Raw genomic sequence first — 19,544 nt, forward strand, 5'->3', positions numbered from 1 at the left:
GAAAATATATTGCTGTGTAACAACTGCATCACAAGAAAGCCTTTCAGGACCAATATAGCTGGGATTTTTGCTGTCAGGGGTATTTTTATTTTGTTTTGGTTTGTTTTTTTCTGAATTTGGATGTTGTCTGATTTAAGCTTTTCTCTTCTGATTCAGAAGCATCATTTCAAGATGCTTAATGTGTTTGGTTTTTTTTTTCCAGTGTGAAAATTCAAGCTTTGTTAAAAAAGCATTACATTCCTTGCAAACAAAATCAGACGTTCAAAATACTTTCAGCTCCTCTGGACATCAAAAGGAGGAAGGATCAACAAGTCTCTGGCTTTGTCCTTATTTAACAATATTAAGGTAACATTTTTTGACATTGTCCATAGAAAACTGGTTAATGTCTGCAGAGCATTGCTCCAAAGAGAGCATCCAGTAAATGCAGATAAAATGAGCTAGTGGTCTTCAGGAAAGGAGTTATTGGTGTCCTATTCTGCTTGTGTTCTATAGAAGGATGAAATGAGGAAAGTGATGCCCACACTTGCCAAAAATTGCAGGCTGATCATAACAGGCAGGACTGATGGCTTTGATTGCTGAACTCTTCACACAGTCCTCTCCTCGGGCTGCACTGATGATCATCAGAGCAATGGGCCATCACACCTGGGAAATTCTCTGTCATTAAAAAAAAAAATTGTCCATTTTGCTTTTTAGTTCAATTATTTCTTCTTTTAAATAAATTGTGTCAAAGCAGGGCAAATTGGGTAGAAAAGACACTATTTGAACAGACTCAGCTTTGCTCAAACCAAGTGACTCTTTTAAGGACACCTTTGTATCCTGTACTTAATATTGGTGAGTCCCAAGAACACGATTATCTTTGAGCACCTACCTGAGTTTCAACCTAAAGAATGAGACTTGGAAACCTAATATTTTTTCCAGACCTCAAATGTGCTGTAAGGCAATAAATGGCTAAATTTTCATTTTGTGAAGTATGAGAATGCTCTAAGGCAGTTATCGTAGTTCAAGAGATGTCATTCTTGATTTGAGAAATGACAGGGTTGAGAACTGAAAATTTTGGGTAAATGGAGTATCAGGTCACCAGGTCTACATGAAATACAGTTGAAAAATGTATAGGTAATAATAACAGCTGGCAACGACGTGCCATTGTTCACAAAGGGCAAGCTATAACAAATTCAGTCAAGAAAAGGCAATCCTTGGTGCTACTCTGAAAGAAAGTATTAAAATCAGTTTTAGAATATTCAGGTTGAGTTCAGAATAAAACATTTACTTCTATTAAGGATGTGAACATTTTAATATCAGTATTTAGCATACTCTTTTATGGACTCACACTATTTACAAATATGGTGAGAAACTTCCCACCGTCCTAGTGAGAGGTGAAGGCAATAGAGATGTTGAACAAAAGGACCAGTAGCTCATTTTCCAGTTTAGAAATACCAAACAGCTTCTCAGAGCAGTGGTATTTATTTCCTTTCTTGCATTGTGCCTGTCTTGAAATCCTTTTCTCTCCATAGTTCCATCAGCTTCACTGTGTTTGTTTTATGAAAAAGTCTAAGTCACGAATTTGAGTGGATAACACTAACTTGCACGTTTTTAAGGGCCTGAGGGAGAATGTGGATTCATTATGCAAGGTGGTGTCTAAACACGTAGCTAGGACTTACAGTCTGAGTAAATAAAACAGCAACAGAGAAGTTCAGTGACACGCAACAACCCATGAGAAGAAGCAACAAACTGGAACCAGTCCAGCTGCTCTGACATCTAGTCCATTGCCTTTTCCACTGGCTGTTGCTGCACTGACATCTTGGATTGTGCAAAAAAGTATTGGATGATATATACCAAATGGGAGGCTTATCACAGTTATCTCTACAATGTCTGGCACGAGAAAGATTTAAAAAACAGACATCAAATTACAAAGGCATAGCTGTATAGTGAGCGTGTCTGTTCCACACAGTAATGTGCTTGATTATTGTCAATGAAATCCTCATGCTGCTACTCACCTCCACCTGCCTCAAAATACATCGAGATCAGTGCCTAGATTTACTTCTTGCTCTCAGTCTCAGGTGTAGCAATTAAAGAAATGTTCTGTATTGCTGAGAACACCAGATGTGTGCAGTGGAGCGTCCTATACTGACAAACATTTTGCTTGTAATAGTTCCTTTGGGTACCACAGTGGCGTCTGGTTTTATTTTTCTGTTTATACTTCATTTTTCTGTTTTATGGCACTGTTTCCTTGATGGGATTTTTCAGTTTCTTTCCTTGGAGAATGGTTTGGGGTAGCATGGATTATGGCACAGCAGCATCAAGAGTTGTCTCCTGTTTCTGTTTTCAGTTTTTAAGGTCATTCTAAGCTCTTCCTTTCAATGCTTCTGTATAGAATAAGCAATGAAAAATGTGCACTGATTCCGAAATCTGAATCGTGGATCCACGCTGATGTCTTCCTGGATCCTCCTGATGTCTTCTTGATTCCTTTTGATGTCTTAAAAAGTATATGACAAGGTTTCTTCAGGAGCAAGGTCAAGGAGCAAGGCTTTTTAGCCACAGAAGTTTCAAACCTTCTGTCACCTGCACCCTGGAGGTGGTGGGCACCTAGAAGGTGGCAGGTGACTCTCACTTGAAGTCTATATTTGCAGATTTTCTCCTCCAATCTAACTATCAGCTGTTTTTTCACTGCCAAGTGGAACAAGATGCTGAGTTGTAATCCCCGTGCTGGAGTGCAGCAGCAGGCATATTCTAGTGATTTAGAGAAATCTGATCTATTTTTCTCTGGGATATTTCGTACCAAACCGAGAGTGGATATAACTAGCTAAGAAGAGCCACAGACTATGTTTATTCCTGGAAGTAGAGCAGAAAGTCTTTCCTGACCTCTGCAAGTGATTATCTTTACTTCCTAAAGGATGGAAGTTGACTACTTTGGCTACAGTATGAGCAGTTTTGAACGTTATTCAGTGTGGTGAGTGCTGTATCTTCAAAATAATACAGTCAGGTTAAAAACAGATCTTCACACACTTATTATTTATGAGGGATGTCAGGTGTATCATGATACCATGACCAATGGTGTCAGGGTCTAATATGGGAATTCCTTATCTTGCCAAAACCTCATTTATTTAGTTTTTTTGAACAATAGTTCAGGTAAAACCACGATAAGCAAAAGATTAAAGCTCTGTCAGGTAAAAAGCAATGCTGTACTATTTCAACTATCCTAGTTTTCAAAAGAGAATGAAATATGCAGTAATTCACGCAGACAACATAAATATTGAATAACCATTGCAATGGATTGCATAAATAGATAGATAAGATGAATAAAAACACATTTGATTTAGTCCTCTGCTGATGGTGCCATCAGATTACAAGGACTAAGCTGTCTACTGCAATGTTACCCATCGAATAGCTATAATTCAAACCTTTCCTTTTTTTTTTTCCTCTCAGAAAAACAACATAGTCATGATAAATAACAGCCTTTACATCGTTTTGTTTCTCTGGAGACTGATCCTGATCTTACCTATCTGATTTCATGCACATGAATATTCCCTTTGATTAAGGTAAGAAAGTTTTTCACATCCATAAATCATTGTGGGATTTGGAGCCATGATGTGTCAAATTAATTACTGACCTCACTCAGTTACCTATGCATCCACTTGGACTGACACCACATGATACAATTTGGGCATAAATTTGGAGTGAGAATTCTTGAAGCACAAATAGGAGCCGGGATCCCACTGAGGGTTCATTGAGATCAGGTCCCATGCTATCCTCTCTCCTCCTGTCTTGTAGGGATGAGTATTTGGAGGGTGGAAGTTAACAGGCATTCCTAACTATGCATGGCATCCTACTCCTTAATGCTGACACGAATGGACTGTTTCCTAGGAGATAGCTCAAAATAAAATAAATTATTTGAGAGATATTCATGTTAAAAAATTCCACGGAGTTCATCTTTACAGAAAACTCCTGTTACCAATTACCTGGCTATGGATCAAGGCTCCAAGATGTGGCAGATACGATCTATTTCCCTCTTCACTGTGTGACAAAACCTGTGTGGTCAGACCCCCAAAATCCTTTTTCCTCTGTCTCACTGCCAGTTATCTGAGTGCTGCAGAGCCCCTGCACTCCTGCCCTCACTTTTGGAGGACCCTGGTTCCAGTAACATCTCCAGCAGCCTGGGGATAAGTGTGAGTGATGTTAGCAGGAGGTTTTCTCGTTGTTATCATGGATCCAGGGTGGTACAGTGTGCTTCAGGGCCCAAAACCTTGAGGCTACAGTTTGTTATCCCCATTGTGGATTTCAGAAGTGATAAATCAGACCTTCTGCTTTGATTAGCTTTCCTCCACCTCCAGTGGTTCTTCAGATTTCATCTAGTGAAAGAATTGCCCATGAGCTGCCATTGGAGGTGTGCCTCTAGGAAATATATTACCCGAATTAAAATGTGCTAATTCAGAAATACCTTTCCCACCTTTTTTGTTGCACTTGTTAGGGAAAAATGCTCCTCTTTAACCTCCAGCTAACTGATTACCTGCCAGTTCTGAAGCTGTGCTCTGAATTAATCTGCTCCAAAAGCCAACAGAGATGACTTATGTTTGGGCGCCCCACGGGAAAGCAGGGAGATGAAAAGCCTTAGCAAAACTTTGACAAACAACTTGGAATGTTTGACCAACTATGCACAGCTGCTGCTGAATGGAGAATGCAAGTAACATGCCAAACAGAGACAAGAGGGGATCAACGGGGAAGGCAGCTTTGGTATCTGCACCAGACATTTTCCTTTCAGGGAAGGAGAGGAAATATGCTGAATTACCTGTAGGAGGTGTGCATGCTTTTGCTAATAGACGTGCATGGTTAATTAATTCCTAACCAGTCAGATCCTGTACCAATGTATGATGGAATTCCCTCTGAGGTCAGGGGAGATACACCCATGCACAGCACCTTAATTTGATTGATTACATCCCACCCATTCAAACATGCCTTAAAGACTTGTTTGCAGAGCTGAACCAAAACACCTCTGCCCCTTCCAATTCCCGATTTGAGGCGATAATGTCTCCTCATAAATCCTGGATACGATAGCACCAGCATGACCCATCACTTCATTACACCAGAGCTGTGTAGTGCACTGAGGAGGAGTTTATCTGGTCAGAGTGGATCTGGTCCAGGAACAAATAAAGGAGTTAGAAATCTGATTATTTCTGGGCCAATTCTGTATGAATTACAGCTTCTCAATTTTCCTGCAGTCAGCTAGTTTTACTTGCTCTATTTTCCCTACCCACACAGGAGGTGAAGTATCTGGCTAGCACAGACATCTTGATGAGCTGCTGTTGTCAGGAGAGCCAACCTGAAATTCAGATCAGGCTGGGATGAAACCTGCCATATTCAGTGACATTTGAGCTGCATGTCTGCACTGCTTTAGACATGAGTGATAGGGGAAAATAATTATTTCTTCTATTTTATTTAATATTTCAAATATTTATTTTTTATTACTTCCTAATGATTTCAAAGATAGCTGTTATTTCTTGGCCTTGCACTACCTTGTTTTGTCTGATGTTATATATCATTTGTTTATTTCTTCCAGGGCATCACTTTTTCCATGTATTTACTGAATGGTTTATATTTGCCTAAAGCACATCTTTCAGAAAGAAATTCAGATTTAATTCAATGATTGCTGGAATTTCCTATGTTTTCCAAAACATTAAAAATTACATCAGCGTGTCTTGAGCCTCCCCTTGCAAAATTTTTCTATGATTCTCCTGTGCAAGTTCTGCAGACTTGATGGGCTTAGCAGACACAACTCTTACAGGTACTCACTGAGGTTTTAAAGTATTTTATTGGTCTTGAATGTAAAGTGCAACTTTCCACATACAGGACTGAGGTATTTACTGATCCCTTTTGTCTGTTCTGCACATTTAAGTTGCCATTTTCAGGTAGGCTGATGCTTGCATGGAGGAATTGTGAACTATGGTGGTTTTCAGCAGAAAAGGAGACGTTGCTAAGGGGAACTTGTGGATGTATGTCCTTAGCTGCAGCACGGTGACAGCTCTTCAGTTACTGCTTTTGGCACCTCTCTTTAGTCTGCGCCTGCTCTGAAGTTCAGAGTAAGCAAAAATTTCATTCCACAGAAACGCTTTTAACCTTTTGTGAAATTTCTGTTTAGTTATCAAATTTTCGTTTGAGTTTTTCTCATGCAAGTTTTCATTTGATTGGGAAGTACTTCTGCAGGGCCTTATGGAAATGTTGCCTGGGTGTTTTGTCGTGCTCCCTCCCAGGTGAGTGTCTGCCTGGTCCCAGCATTCCCACACCTCTTGGATGTGCATACTCCTGTGCTGCAAACTCAGAACTGGTGAAAAGCTAACTTGCTTGCTTATTTAATTTAGTTTCAAATTCTTACCACACTGGGGAATTAATCCTTTTCTAGGAACTAAGGATCAACATACAATTTTTACTGGTATCGGTTAACACTGGTAGCTAAGTACCAGGTGGCATCTTCAGCACTTTGCAGACAAATTAAAACAAATGTCTCCTATTTCAGAAAACTGATTGAAAATGAGTATAAGGGTTCATACTCTGGGAGCTGACTAAGACATGAAGGACATAGTGTGAACCCTCATTGCAGACAGCAGTCTGGACCTCCTTTGCCTGATCTCTGTTACCCCACAGAGTTTTTGGCTCACGGAACAGGAATTTCCTAGAGCCAAATATTGAGAATAGCTTGGGGAAGAATTATTACCCAGCTCCAATGTGCATTTTGAGGTGTTATGGTGCTGTTGTTCAGAGGTGGATGTGTGCAGACCCTAGTCTTGTCCTCCTGCTAGCCTCCCTAAACAGTCAGTGTAGATGTCCTGCTGATAGGGATGGGAATAATAAAATCATCAAGGTTGGAAAAGACCTCCAAGATCATAGAATCCAACCTTTAGATTGAGTCCACAAGGACAAGTCATTGCCCTAAGAAACTGCACTGTTAGACTTGTGTCAAGTAATTGAGTGGAAAAGCTCTATTACTTACCCAGCAGCCACATTAACTTAGTTAACTAATTTCTAATCAGGTAGAGGTTTAGATGGAATTTAGAATAAGTATTTGGATTAAGAAAGGACACTTCGGCTTAAAGCTGTGCCTTTTCTGTCATGCTCTCTGAGAATGATGGTGTGGGGAGAAGAGAGTTCATTGCCAGGCATTTTCCTTGTGGGGAAGTGAAAGGTCTTTATCCAGGTGCAAGGGATAAAAATCATACTTTATCACACAACAGAAACATGAGCTTCACCAGTTCTCCTTTCTGTTGGCAAGACAATGGTGCTCTGTGCATAACTTCCCCTGCAAAATTCAGATAGTGGTAGAAGGTATCACATATACCAGCACAGCGTTTATGTCATGGAGATGATGTCTCAGACCAGGACAGGCTCAGTTCTCAGCTGAGGGTGGGAGGAAAATCCTCTGGATAAAAAAAAATCTAGAGTGTTTTTGTTGTGTTTCCTTCCAAAATAGGTGGCAATTAATCCATTCACAATCTTGTCCTTTTGTCTGTTGTTCCTTAGTGCCAAGAATTCTGTGTGTGTTTTTTTACAACACATACCAGTGCATCTTTGAATTTTTGAATTAATATTTTTCTCCTCTTAAAATTAGACTTGAAGTCATGTATTCTGGAATGATGACAGCCTAAATTTGTTATGAATGCCTAAAATAAGATTTTATATTCTTATTAATAAACTCTTACAAAAAAATAACAGTTGAGTATATATTCACTGCCAAAATTCCGAAGAATGTCAGCTTTCTAAAGGGGGGAAATTACTAACTAGACACCTGGAATTGGAGTTTCTTGAGTCACAAACTAGCTTTTGACAGCTGCAGCCTTTTTTGCAGGTGCAAAAAGAACGTTTTCTTCTTTTTGTTTTATCTACTTTACATCATTTAATGACTAGAGTATTCCAAATTGAGAGAATAACTGGGAGTTGAAAGAACAGGAAAATTTGCTTATCCTTTTCCATCTTGTGAGTAAAAGGTGTGGGGGGGAGAGTTTGAGATCAGCCAATTCTGATCTTGAAGAACATGGAAGTAAGGAAAAAATAGCTCAGCTGGTTTATTGCCGATGATATTTGCACTGTTCAGTACATCAGCTGCCTTGAAATGCAAGGAATATTTTGATAATATTTCCTAAAATATGCAGGACACAATGTAGTTCCATTTAAACAATTATGTTCTTCTGCATATTTTTGTTCAGAAGCAGCATGACACAAAGCACACATTAAAAAGCTAATCAGGTGACTAAAACCACCATGTCCTGTTTTCTCACAAATCAAATGTAAAAATCAAAACCCAAAATAAATGCTTAGGTATATAGTGACGTAAGTGTGGCTTTAGTGTGTTCTCTTAGTTAACAAAAACAAATACTAAATACAACCTCAAAGCTACTTTTCTTTGCAATTAAACATTTATATTAGTTGTCAGTCTCTGAGATTAACTCTTTGTCAAGAATATCTGTTAGAAAGCGCAACTGCAAAACAAATTAAATTATTTAAATTGTGTTTTAAATCACAATTAACAAAACTGATTCAAATCAAATTGATATAAATTGGTCCATCCTGCTTTAAAACTAATTAAGGATGTGCCTTGAAAGAATGCTTCTGTCAGTGCTCTGACTCAGTGGGTTCTCTGTATCACTAAAGTTTTAATAAATCACAGCAAGGGATGGAATTTTTATTTAGTTCAACAGTCTCGATCTCTGAATTTAAGGCCACTGAAGAATAGATTAACATTTATAATTGCTAGGTTGATCAGTAATGCAAATTAAAACTAGGGATTTCAAAACAAATTAACCTTTGCAGTACATCATGCAGAGACAGACAGACAGGGATATCATTGAGAAGGTTCCCCTTGTCCTTGAAGTGATTTGTCACAAATCACTGTATCCTTTGTGGTGCCTTACTGCTCTGCAGCCTCTGGGGTTTCAGTGTCCAAAAAATAAACTGTGATAACTGAAAGAACAACATGGACAGTTTGAGGCTGGCAAGTCCCTGCATGGGCTATCACTGCTTTGCGTCGCTCCAGGCAGACTTGTATATTTTGGGACTAAGATTAGGATGCTTAGGCTAGGGCCAAATGGATTTATAATTAGATATGTGCAGTCTATGACCTATTAATTGAGTCTCATGGTTCCCTATGTCTACCCTCCACATTTAATGAGACTGTGATTTAAAGCAGTCGAGGGAAAATGGACCTCCTGTACCCACACACTTTTCTGCTTCAATCTGCCCATCCTGTGCTTTGCTGAGAGCCTTTCACTGCTCCATCAAGAAGCAGTTAAGGCTTTCCCCAAAAGCTGTCCCTCTTTGAGATACCACATGAATAGAATAGGACAGTGTGTCAATATAGTCTGTGTTGTATTTATTTATAAAATTAAGATCTTAGATCCCATCTGGAGAAAACTACCCTATGTGATCCACAGCATCTGTGTATTTGCCATGTTTCTCTTCAGGCAGAAAAGCAGTCATAACTGGAGAAGATGGAGTGGATTTTGATGGCACAATGTAAAATCTGAGGAGATCCAAGACTGTTCCTTCCATGCTCAGACATTAAGGGAGATGCAGATCCCCATGAAGGGATGTCCAGGGAAAGAGTGGGACAGTCTAAGGCTGGACAACCATGGAAGGAATTGAAAAAGTCATGGTATCACTTATGAGAGCAAACAGCTTTGATCTCTTCTCCTGCAGGTACATCAGCTCCTGGAAAGCTCATGTTAATCAATGTAGCTGATGCAAGAACTCCAAGCTTACTGCCTGGTAGTGTCCCAAGGAACAGGAGACAAGGTAACTACACTTCAGTGTAAGTGTGTAGTATGTGTTTCTGACATGGTCCACGGGCTCCTAGCAAATTGCCATTTTCACATCTGCAATGCTTTGCTCAAAATTTAAGTTTCCATGGGCAGCCTTTTGTACCTGATCTATCACTGATGACTAAAGCTGAATGCTGAAGAAATATTCCCTTTTTCTCATAATTTAACTGTGTGCCTCCACAGTGTTAGAACTGGTAAGTTAGAAAGCAATGTGGAGTAAACGACCTATTAGTCTGACCCTGTGGAAAATATTAGATTATGCAGATGTTTATGCACATCCTTTGTGTAATGGTAGAACTATTGTGTAACTTGTCTTTTTTTCTGTGAGCAAACTGACACAGGGGAAGCTGGTAGTATTATCTTCTTATCACAGAGCTCCAGAAGGATATAAATAGGGGATGGACAGTGGTATTAAAAGTTTCCTCTGAACAGAATTTCTTCCCCTAAGTTTATAAATAGAAATAAAACTTAAACAAGCTAAACTAAACAGGCCGGAATAAACACAGAACTGTGGCAGGTATTGTCATCACTGCTCACACGAGTGAATGGTCTTTTGGTTGATGAGAAAGCAAAGCTATGGAGGGACCTTAAAGATGTGCAAACTTGAGCAATGGAAATGCAAAATATTTTTCTGTGTCATAGAACACAGATGAACAGCTTAGCTCCTGATCCAGTGGAACAGGGTGGCATCAGGCATGGGAGGTGGGGGACAGACTTCTCCTTCCTGCCAGGGCCATGCCAGCCTCTCCCTGTTGAGATGCTCCTGGCTTTTGTCATCCAAAGAATGGCAAAACGTGGGTGGTAGGTGAAAAAATGTCAAGGAGGGGGATATTGATGAGGCTACTGAATAGTCAGCCAAATGCTTGGAATATTTTTCAGAACTTTTGGCAGACAATATAGGATTGCAGTTAGAAGAAAAAGGTACTTGTCTGTCTTGTTCAGTAGATGTTTCCAGCTGCTGGTAATGGTATTGGCAATAGGAGTTAATTAATAACTGGAAAGTTATTGCTTTCTAAGGCATGCAAAGATTGTGCAACTTCCACAGACATTCAGTTAAACATGTCCTGCTTTGCATCTCATTTTTTCTCATCTAAATAAACTGCAGCTTGTTCAAGAATCTCTCCCTTTCCCCATGCTCTATTATTTGCTGAACAATTTTTTCTTTTTTTTTTTTTCTCCTAAGGGGAATGAAGTATTGCACATGGCCTTTTTCCAAAATCAAAGCTCTTTAGTATAGTTAGCCTTTCTGATCCATCTTAGTACTGATATTTATACAGATGTACTGGCAAAACCAAATTTATTGCAGTATTTATTGGGCTGAATTTGAGGTTATTTATAATGTGGTTAGATGGCTATTTATTAGACATGTCACAGTAGCTATTTAACACTTCTATAGCTGTCTAGCTGCGAATACGACATAAACCAGAATTTATTGCATATTATCCAGAAAATGTTGCAGGAAGAGTAAATTGTAAGAGAGAAAGACACAATCATCAGAATAATGAAGGGACCAGGAACAAAAAAGTGGTTTTAATCAGCAATTTTTAGCCAGGCTGAGGGAGGGGAATACTTAGGATATGAGGAAGTCCAGGTGCAGATTTTAAGTCCTCTAAAGTGCACCAGCACCCTGCCTAACAGCTGACCTTTCCCTCATGAAATGGACATTTTTCATTTAGAAAAGGAAATGAGAATCATCTTCTTTGATTTGTTTTGTGCTGATTAAGTAGAGTTAAAAAGTTCTATGGGACCATTTTCTCAAGGAACAATTTCATAAAAATCAAGCATTTCACAGGTAGGTGTTACTTTGGTGTTTGTAATGTTTTGTGTTAAGGTGGTATTGACTAGTTTATTTGATTATGATGGATTCAAATGACAACATTTTTTTCATATTAGTGTTTTTCAACTCTGTGTTTCACTGTTGTGAAAGTTCATTGCACCATCAGGACACAAAACTTCAGTTTCTATTAACATCTATGGTGTTTGGATCTTTTTCTTATTTAAATCAGAAAATGAGTGCACATACTGAATGTCCCATGAAGAAATCTGGATGATCGTTTCCTGCAAGGAAGAAGAGATTGTAAGGGCAAAAAAAATCCCCAAATAATTATTAATTTCCTTTAAAAATTAGTTTCCTGAAGCCTTCAGAAAATGCGGCTTCTTTGAGAAAATAAATCCTCCATTTTCATGTACAGGCACAGACCATCTTAAAATATTTCAGCAGAAGAAGTCAGTCTTTCTGTTTAACAAATAGCCCAGTTTCTGTGGGAGGATGCGGAGGAGGGAGGAAATGAGGCCGTGGAAGGGTTTGCAGGTGTGAGGGTGAAGCTGGGCAGCCGTCGGTTTCCACTGCTCCTGAAGGTGCAGTGGAGGAGGGATGGAGCTTGGGGTGAAGGGTGTTGTCCTCCTTATTCTCCTGGCTCCTTTTGGCACTTGTGGCAAAACAGTGTGTTTGCAGATGGTGTCACTGCCGTGCTGAAGCAGCAGACTCCATCCCAGCCTTTGCCTTTCCAGCCTAATTCAAGCTGTCCATGCCAAGTCCCATGGGAATACCTTCATATGCGTAGTTAGCTCATCACAGGATGGCTGCTGTTGTGGACCAAGAAATACGTATTTATCCCTTGATTCTCGCAGGTGGAAAAGCTGAAATACTCCAGTCTTCAGATACTAGAGCCCTGAATGGCATAGGATAAGATGTTGAGTAACACAGAGGCAGGAGGTCATGGGGGAAAACTCTTTGTCCTGGTCACACATGGACTGGGGTAAGTTTTAATGATGATTTTTAAGAGTGTAGCTGCCAACAAAGCTCAAGCTAATGCTGGTGAGAAATTACAGTGGGTAATTCAAGGTAATACATTTTCCTAAATTCATTAGCTGCCCGTGGAGGGTTGAAGAGAACATAACTAAAAATAATTACATATGAATTATGGAGTTCAAATAGAATGTGTTACTCTGCTCACACAAAACTTCAAGGGAGACAAATCAGAGAGGTTTATTAGCATATTCTACTTTTTCAACAAATCTTACAAGGAAGGAAAAACATAATAATGTAAAGGAACTGAAGATTCATGTTTCCATAATAGCTGTATCTGCACTATCCTACCTGTGAAATTTATTCGCTCTGGGTGGTGATGCTGTTGAATATTTTTTATTCTCAGCCATTTTTTCCCCCTGTAAGCAGCTCTTTGAGTATGGTTATTAACCTGCAATCTTCTCTTAGCTAGAACTTTCTTTGGCCACGTTACACCTGGGCAAGGGCTCTTGCAGGGGGCAGAGGGCAGCTTGCAAAAGTGATCAGAAATACACTCACAAAAGTTCATTTTTATTTGAGCTCATTCATTCTAATTGTTCTCTTGAGGTTCAATCCAGAGCACAGAGAAATGCAAAGGGGACTCACTGGGCTGTGGGTCAGGTTTTCAGGTCACCTGTACATGGCAAGTGGCAAATAATGAGCAGCACACTGCACAGTGCCAGTTCCTCAGGCCTTACCCTGCTGATGAAGGTAAGGATTCGGCCACTGATCTCACCAAGTGCAGTCTCAGGGCTGGGGGAGAGCACAGCCACTCACATCCTCTGCAGCAAAAGGCAGTCACAGACCTTAATGATCAGCAGGCTGGTGTGTCCCAGTAGTGCAGTTGACCATGCCCTGATTAACTGGTGCAAACTGTGCCCCTGAATGTTTTCTCTCTGGAGTTGGCTCTTTTGTTGATGGCAATGGTCCAAGAAGTTGTTAGAGTCACTGCTGGGACTTGATATGATTATAAATGTATTTCCATGTGTAATTATGAGTATTGTGATGACTGACTTGTCCCTTCCACTGGTATAAACAAGTTAGGATTAATACCAGTATTATGCAAACCAAACTACATATATTGAAAACTCTGCAGGGTGGACTTTTTTTTTCTTCTCCTCTTTTTTTTTTTTGTTTTGTTTTTTTTGTTTCGTTTTGTTGTTGTTTTGTTTTGGTTTGTTGTTTTTTGTTTGGTTTTTTCCTTAACAAAATCCTTTAAGCTAGTTTAAAATGTCTGTTCTTGAAGACAGAAATGTCCTTCCCTTTAGTCTACATTAAGCACTTGGATGTGAGATGGGATTTGGAGGTCCTGGCCCACCTTCCTGTGCAAGCACGTGTGAAACATTTTGTGCTGTGGCCCCTTGTCCTACCAAACTCTGCCTTGCTTTGCCTGATTTAAAGCATGTGGGAGGTGGTTTTTGCCTTTTGTCTTTTCTATGGACACCAGCATGGTATGATCCAAGATCAGGGGTTCTGGATATCAACACAGTAATTATGATAAATGTTTGAGAACCTCTTGGTCAATTCCAAAACTCCCACCTCTTTCCATGGTGGCAGAAACAGGACCTTGGTGAGCTGCCAGCTTTTAGCACCTACTATCTCTTTCTCCATGTCTCCTTACACTTCCTAGTGTTCCTCTGCTTTCCATACATTGAGTTCTACTGTTGTCACAAAGGACCTGGAAACAGATTGTCAAGTGTAAAACTGCATGTCAGAAAAAGAAATGTTCAAGCCTGGAAAAAAAAAAGAGTTAAAATAAAAGTAATTTCTCTTACCTTCCCAAAGTTGCCAACCTTTCTGTATAAACTACTCTGTCATTAATATCATAAAGCTCTACTTTGTTCATAATTTACTACACCCTTCAATAAGCATTGTAATATTTGTGCAGGGCAAGTATATAAATCATTGTAGCCCTTCTCTACTTTTCTTACTTATCTGGTTCTTTCAAGGTCACTAACCTACCTTACAACTTTCATCTGGTTTAAATATTCAGCTATTGCCTTTTACACCTCACTTCCTTTTTCATATCCATTTGGATAAGTGCAGCTGCATCTTCTCAAGTTGCTATTGATCCATGTCTCCTTGCTACAGGTTACTAACTTCATCAGCAGTAATGATACAAATTACATCTGTTAGGGTTCACTCACACCTCTCTTTTAGAAAGAGAGACTCTTTTTTCTCATTTTGTTGTTATTGACCATCTTTTATGTCAACATGTAAAACTTGGAGATAAAACACATATTCAGTAAAATATCCTCATTCTGATACATGTAGGCTTTCAATGCAGTTCATGCAGAGAGGCCAATCAATCCCTACTGACCTCCAGGAGCCTGAAACATAGCTGGGCAAGGCCCCAGTCCAGCAAAGCACTTCAGGATATCCATATGTAAAAATATGATCGGTTCTATTTTCAGTGTTACTTGCTGAGAAGTGCATTTCAGAGTAGAGCATCTCCAGGGATGCTGCTTCTTTGCAAGAACTGTGCAAGATGAGGCAGTACCAGTCACAAAAGTGAGCACAGTCCAAGGTACCTGGTATTCTTGCACAGGGCAAAGCAACTCTCTTTGTCTTGTTTGTGGGGAGGCTGCTGCTTTGAAGTCAGAGTGTGGGTTTGTGAGTGTGAGCCCTTGTCCTCTGCAGCCAGTGAACTTGTAGGATACTTGAGTTTCTTTTGATGTTTAAGAGAGAATTAAATTATTTAGGAGTGGGCACAGTAACAGTCTGGGTCCTGCAGAACCTGACAGATATGCTTGCTGTGTGATAGGAGATGATCCTGTCTTCTGGCTTCATCTATTCCTTGCTCCAAGTGTGTTGCTGCCACAGGATTGTCCTCTTATACCAAAAAACACAGGTGAAGGGGAGTTCTGTCATGGTTGTCTGCCAAGGAATGAGGCTGGGATAGTTATCTCCATGGTGCAGAGGAAAAGAGGGTTAGAAGGGACCTGAGCAGGTCACCTCAACCACCCCCACACAAAACACTCCTGACACGTTTGTCTAAAGTGTTTCTTTAACCTCATCAGCCGTGGAGATCCCCCAGCCCCTCGGGCAATCTCCTCCAGTGCCCAATGACCCTTGCAGCAGGAAAGTTATTCTAGTGCTGAACTCAGGTCTCCCTTGCTGCAGTTAAACCCATTACCTTTTTTTGTGCTTTCCCTATGGATGTGGATAACAATTTATTACCTTCCTCTCTGCATAAGCCTTTTACATAATTGAAGACTGTTATCACGTCTCCTCTCTGTCTTCCCTGCTCTAGACTAAATAGGCCAGATAGGATGAAAGCTGGAATGGGGTGTCAGGGACAAGGAGTTAGAGGAGGAAATCAGAGAGGGATTAATCCTGCTTTCTGTCCCTACAGAAATGGACTTTTTCTTCTGAAGGACAGGGATGTGGGAGGGGGAGATGTGCTTCTCTCAGTGCTGCTGAAATGTGTATCTGACTGATGGGCTGCTGCTCCTCAGTGTGAGGAAAAGGGGCTTGGACTGACCCTGTGACCCTCCTATCCAGCCTGTGTGCTTGGGAAGTGAAGGTTTTAATTTCTTGTATTGGTGAGGAGAGTATCCAGCTCACATGTCAGCTCCTGTGATGTGTATCTGGTCGAGCTTCTGTGTGCCACAAAAGCTGTTTCTGGGTGCTGTGTGTGTCATACAGTCAGACAAAATGATGATAACAACACCACCACCATCCAGCAGCCCACCACGAGCCCTGCCAGGGAGCAGGAGTCATCTCCTCAGATGGCAGAGTGGTGTTTCTGTTGGGAGTACTGCCCTCACCATGGCTGTGTGCTTCCCACCCAAGCGCAGGATGGAAAGCCACTCACCACACACGCTGCCTACATGTGTTTCACAACTTGATTGCTGTTCATAAAACCAGCACGTGGAACAGGCGAACGCCATCTGATCCAAAATGCCCTGGGGCGTATTATGTCAATGTCACATACATTAAGAAAGTACAGCAAGAGCTCAGAGTGACTTCTCGTGTTCGTAGCCCTTTTGCATTATTCACATCTGCTGTCAGAGCCGTAGCACGTACGCAGACATTGCTCCTATAACCTGCAGGAAGCATAAATACCTCCCAGCCTGGAGACTTCCAAAAGCACGAGGTGGGGGATAACATGGGGAAAAAATGTTTCTTTGCTACTTAATGGTCCCAAACAGCTTTCAGTGACACTTTTGCCTTGCTCTCAGCATTCCAAGAACAGCACGTAAGGTGGAGCTGTTTTCCCTAGACTCCTGGTGGTATGGGATCACAGGATTATTTACATCAGAAAAGGGGTGGCCTTGAAGAAAGCAAAATATTAGATGCTGTTTGGGACAGCAAGGAAGTCTGTTGCATTTCAAGTGTACTGCAGACTAGCTCCAGCACTCCCAGTCCCTCTTCCTCCCCCCCTTGCTCACCACTCAGCTGTTAAGACTTTCTAGTTCAATTTCACAGTTAAAAACATCTTGACAAATTGCAATCCAATTCTCTCTCTTTTTTTTTTTTTTTTTGGCTCTCCCATTCTCCACCCTTCCTTCACAGAGTGACTTTGAAGATGACATTTGTATTTCTGAATTAAAACCACATTTGCCCAATTCTGCAAAGGGGGGAGACTGGGGCAGAAGAGAGAGAAACCCTTTTGTTCTCCTCCTCATGGTTACTCCTCACCTGCCAGGGCCAAGCTCCAAAATAATTTCTAACAGCTGAGGTTAACCAGGGACACCTAATCCCGGAAAGCTGGCTCTGAATTCCAGCACCAGCACACGGTGTTTGAGTTTCATCAACAACCACTTTCATCTAACTCCCCCAAACCTTTGAAGTATGAGTATATGTACAGGTATGAGTTTATTTATTAAAAAATATTTTTTTTCATAAATCTGAGCATAAATGATATCAACAACAGTGACAATATTCATGTGTTTTTTAAGGCTAAGCAGCTCAGGAACTGTTTTGCAGATGCAAAGAGGGATCTTATGAGTGTACCCTAAACAGCCACATGTACAGGATGCCCAAGAATCGTGATTCTCAACCAAAGGGAGTGCTGACTCCTCTTTCTCTGATTTCCTGTAATGGAAAAAGAGTTCTCTGTGCAAATGGAACTTAAAGTATCTCGCTGAGTTTGCTAAGACCTGTCCTGTGTGTTTACAGAAGGGGCATAAGGAACATCCTGGCAACACAACAGAGAGAAACCTCTCATGTTCAGCTGATGGGAGGATGTGGCAGCAACGGGCTCACTCTGAGGGAAATTCACCTTCCCAGGCATAAAAGGGACCAAATGGGATGTGTTGGGTAAAGCTGCAGGTTTTTTCTTCTTTGGAGTCGGTCAGTAGGGATAACATGCTGTTTTTCTTAGACGAGTTTTAATTTTTTCAAAGAGATTTCCTCGGTTGACCCTAAATCTCTGTGATCCAAGGATAAAACTTCTGTTCCATGCCTTCACAGCAAGGAAATTTCCAGCATCTTTACTCTTAGTGGTGTTTGCTTTAAGACCATTCACTTTTTATTAAGAAAAAAATACTTGGTTTTGCTAAACAACCAGTTGAAATGAGTAATGAAAATGTTATTTGCATGGAACAAAGGAAACATTTTCTTTTAAATTATCCAATCTTACTAATTGATTACAGTGAGACTACTTGGATGTGTGCAGTGTACAGCATCCAATCCCTCTGTCAGAGCAGGGCTTCAGTCAAGCTTGTATAAAACATCCCCTGGGAGAAAACAAGAGTAAAAGGTGTCAGGTATTTAGGGTTGACCATCCCATGGAGCCAGCTTAGCCCCCATGAGAAAACAATTTGGGTGTCTGAAAAGAAGATATCCTAAAAATATTTGAAGTTTCATGGAAGATGAAACACTAGAGAATATTGATAATTAAAAACATAGATTAGAAATACAAAATTATTTAGAGAAAACTCCTCTAAGGAATAGGTATTTTCTGTTGTTCAGACACCACTTGAGAGCCTGCTAGCATGGAAAGTATATGCTATTGATGAAAAGTAATAATACAAATCCACAGTATGTCTGAATTTAAATCAGAAAGGGAAAAAATTAATATAACGGATTTCAGTATTACAGTACCATTCCCCTGAGAAGCAAAAAATCTCATATTTGGAAGTGATTTGAATATAATAATCTTCAAATATTCATGGCTGAAAATGTTTCCTAAATGCTGTTTCCAAAATACATGTTGCAAGACAGCAACTGTGTCCTGAGCTGATTTCAAAACCATGGCAAATAATGTTGTTTCACACAAACACAGAAGAAAACGCGATATCAACAGAAATGAAAGGGAGGAGAATCGTCCAGGTCTGTCAGGACTATCAAGGATGGTCAAAAAGAGAGAGAAAAGGCTTCAACAGGAAAGCTGGAAAAGCCAGTTTGGAGAGGCAATGTCATTCCCAGCTCGCCAACCCATCCATGAGGTTTGTGTGGTTACAAACTATTCCCCGTCGGCTCCAGCAGCCGCTCTCACCGCTGCCTGCTGCCAAGAAGTAGGTCAGAAACCTATTTTTGTCTCTATTCTTCTGTGGCCACATTGTGGTCCCTACACTGGTGAGGAGAAGGGAAAGTCTGAACAGACCTGTCCTGCACGGTGTGGGCTGAGCAGAGTGTCCTGGGCCCCAGCTCCCTCTGGGCTTAGTGACAAGGAAAAATAATGATACCTCCAACAGCTGGGATTGCCCCTGGGGGTGCCCATCTCTCTCTGCTTGCTGCAGAAAGATTTTTAAAGGAATTAGAGACTTAGTGTGTGGTTAAATATCTAAACTTAGCAGGATGAATCTGAGCCAAAGCTCATGTAAGGTGCCAGCCCCATCCAGTGAGCTGGGATCCAAGCAGTGCAGGAGGTTTTGGTGTTAACTCAGCTCTCAGTGGTCTGGGCTGGAGGGGCCTTGCAAACCTTTGTGCTGGTGTGGCTGAGGTGGGGATGAATAGGGACACAGGCAGAAGCAGGAAGCTGGGGATGAAGCAGAAGGAATTGGACT

General features: G+C 40.7%; 1 long non-coding RNA gene across 2 annotated transcripts in view; it reads left to right on the forward strand.

The window, feature by feature from the left end:
* Positions 1-206: 206 nt before the first annotated feature.
* The window catches only part of LOC120324657, a 28,615-nt gene continuing 9,277 nt past the window's right edge, over positions 207-19,544 (forward strand). Inside the window, exons 1-3 of one of the 2 annotated variants that reach the window (XR_005566143.1) lie at positions 207-345; positions 3,424-3,536; positions 9,679-9,774. This is a non-coding gene — a long non-coding RNA (uncharacterized LOC120324657). Of the gene's footprint in view, positions 346-3,423; positions 3,537-9,678; positions 9,775-12,435; positions 12,560-19,544 lie in introns of those variants that run through there. The other variant, XR_005566144.1, reaches the window with a different exon arrangement.

This window comes from Pipra filicauda, unplaced genomic scaffold (genome assembly GCF_003945595.2).
Source record: "Pipra filicauda isolate LSUMZ 115617 unplaced genomic scaffold, ASM394559v2 scaffold63_size3267554_pilon, whole genome shotgun sequence".
NCBI lineage: Eukaryota > Metazoa > Chordata > Aves > Passeriformes > Pipridae > Pipra > Pipra filicauda.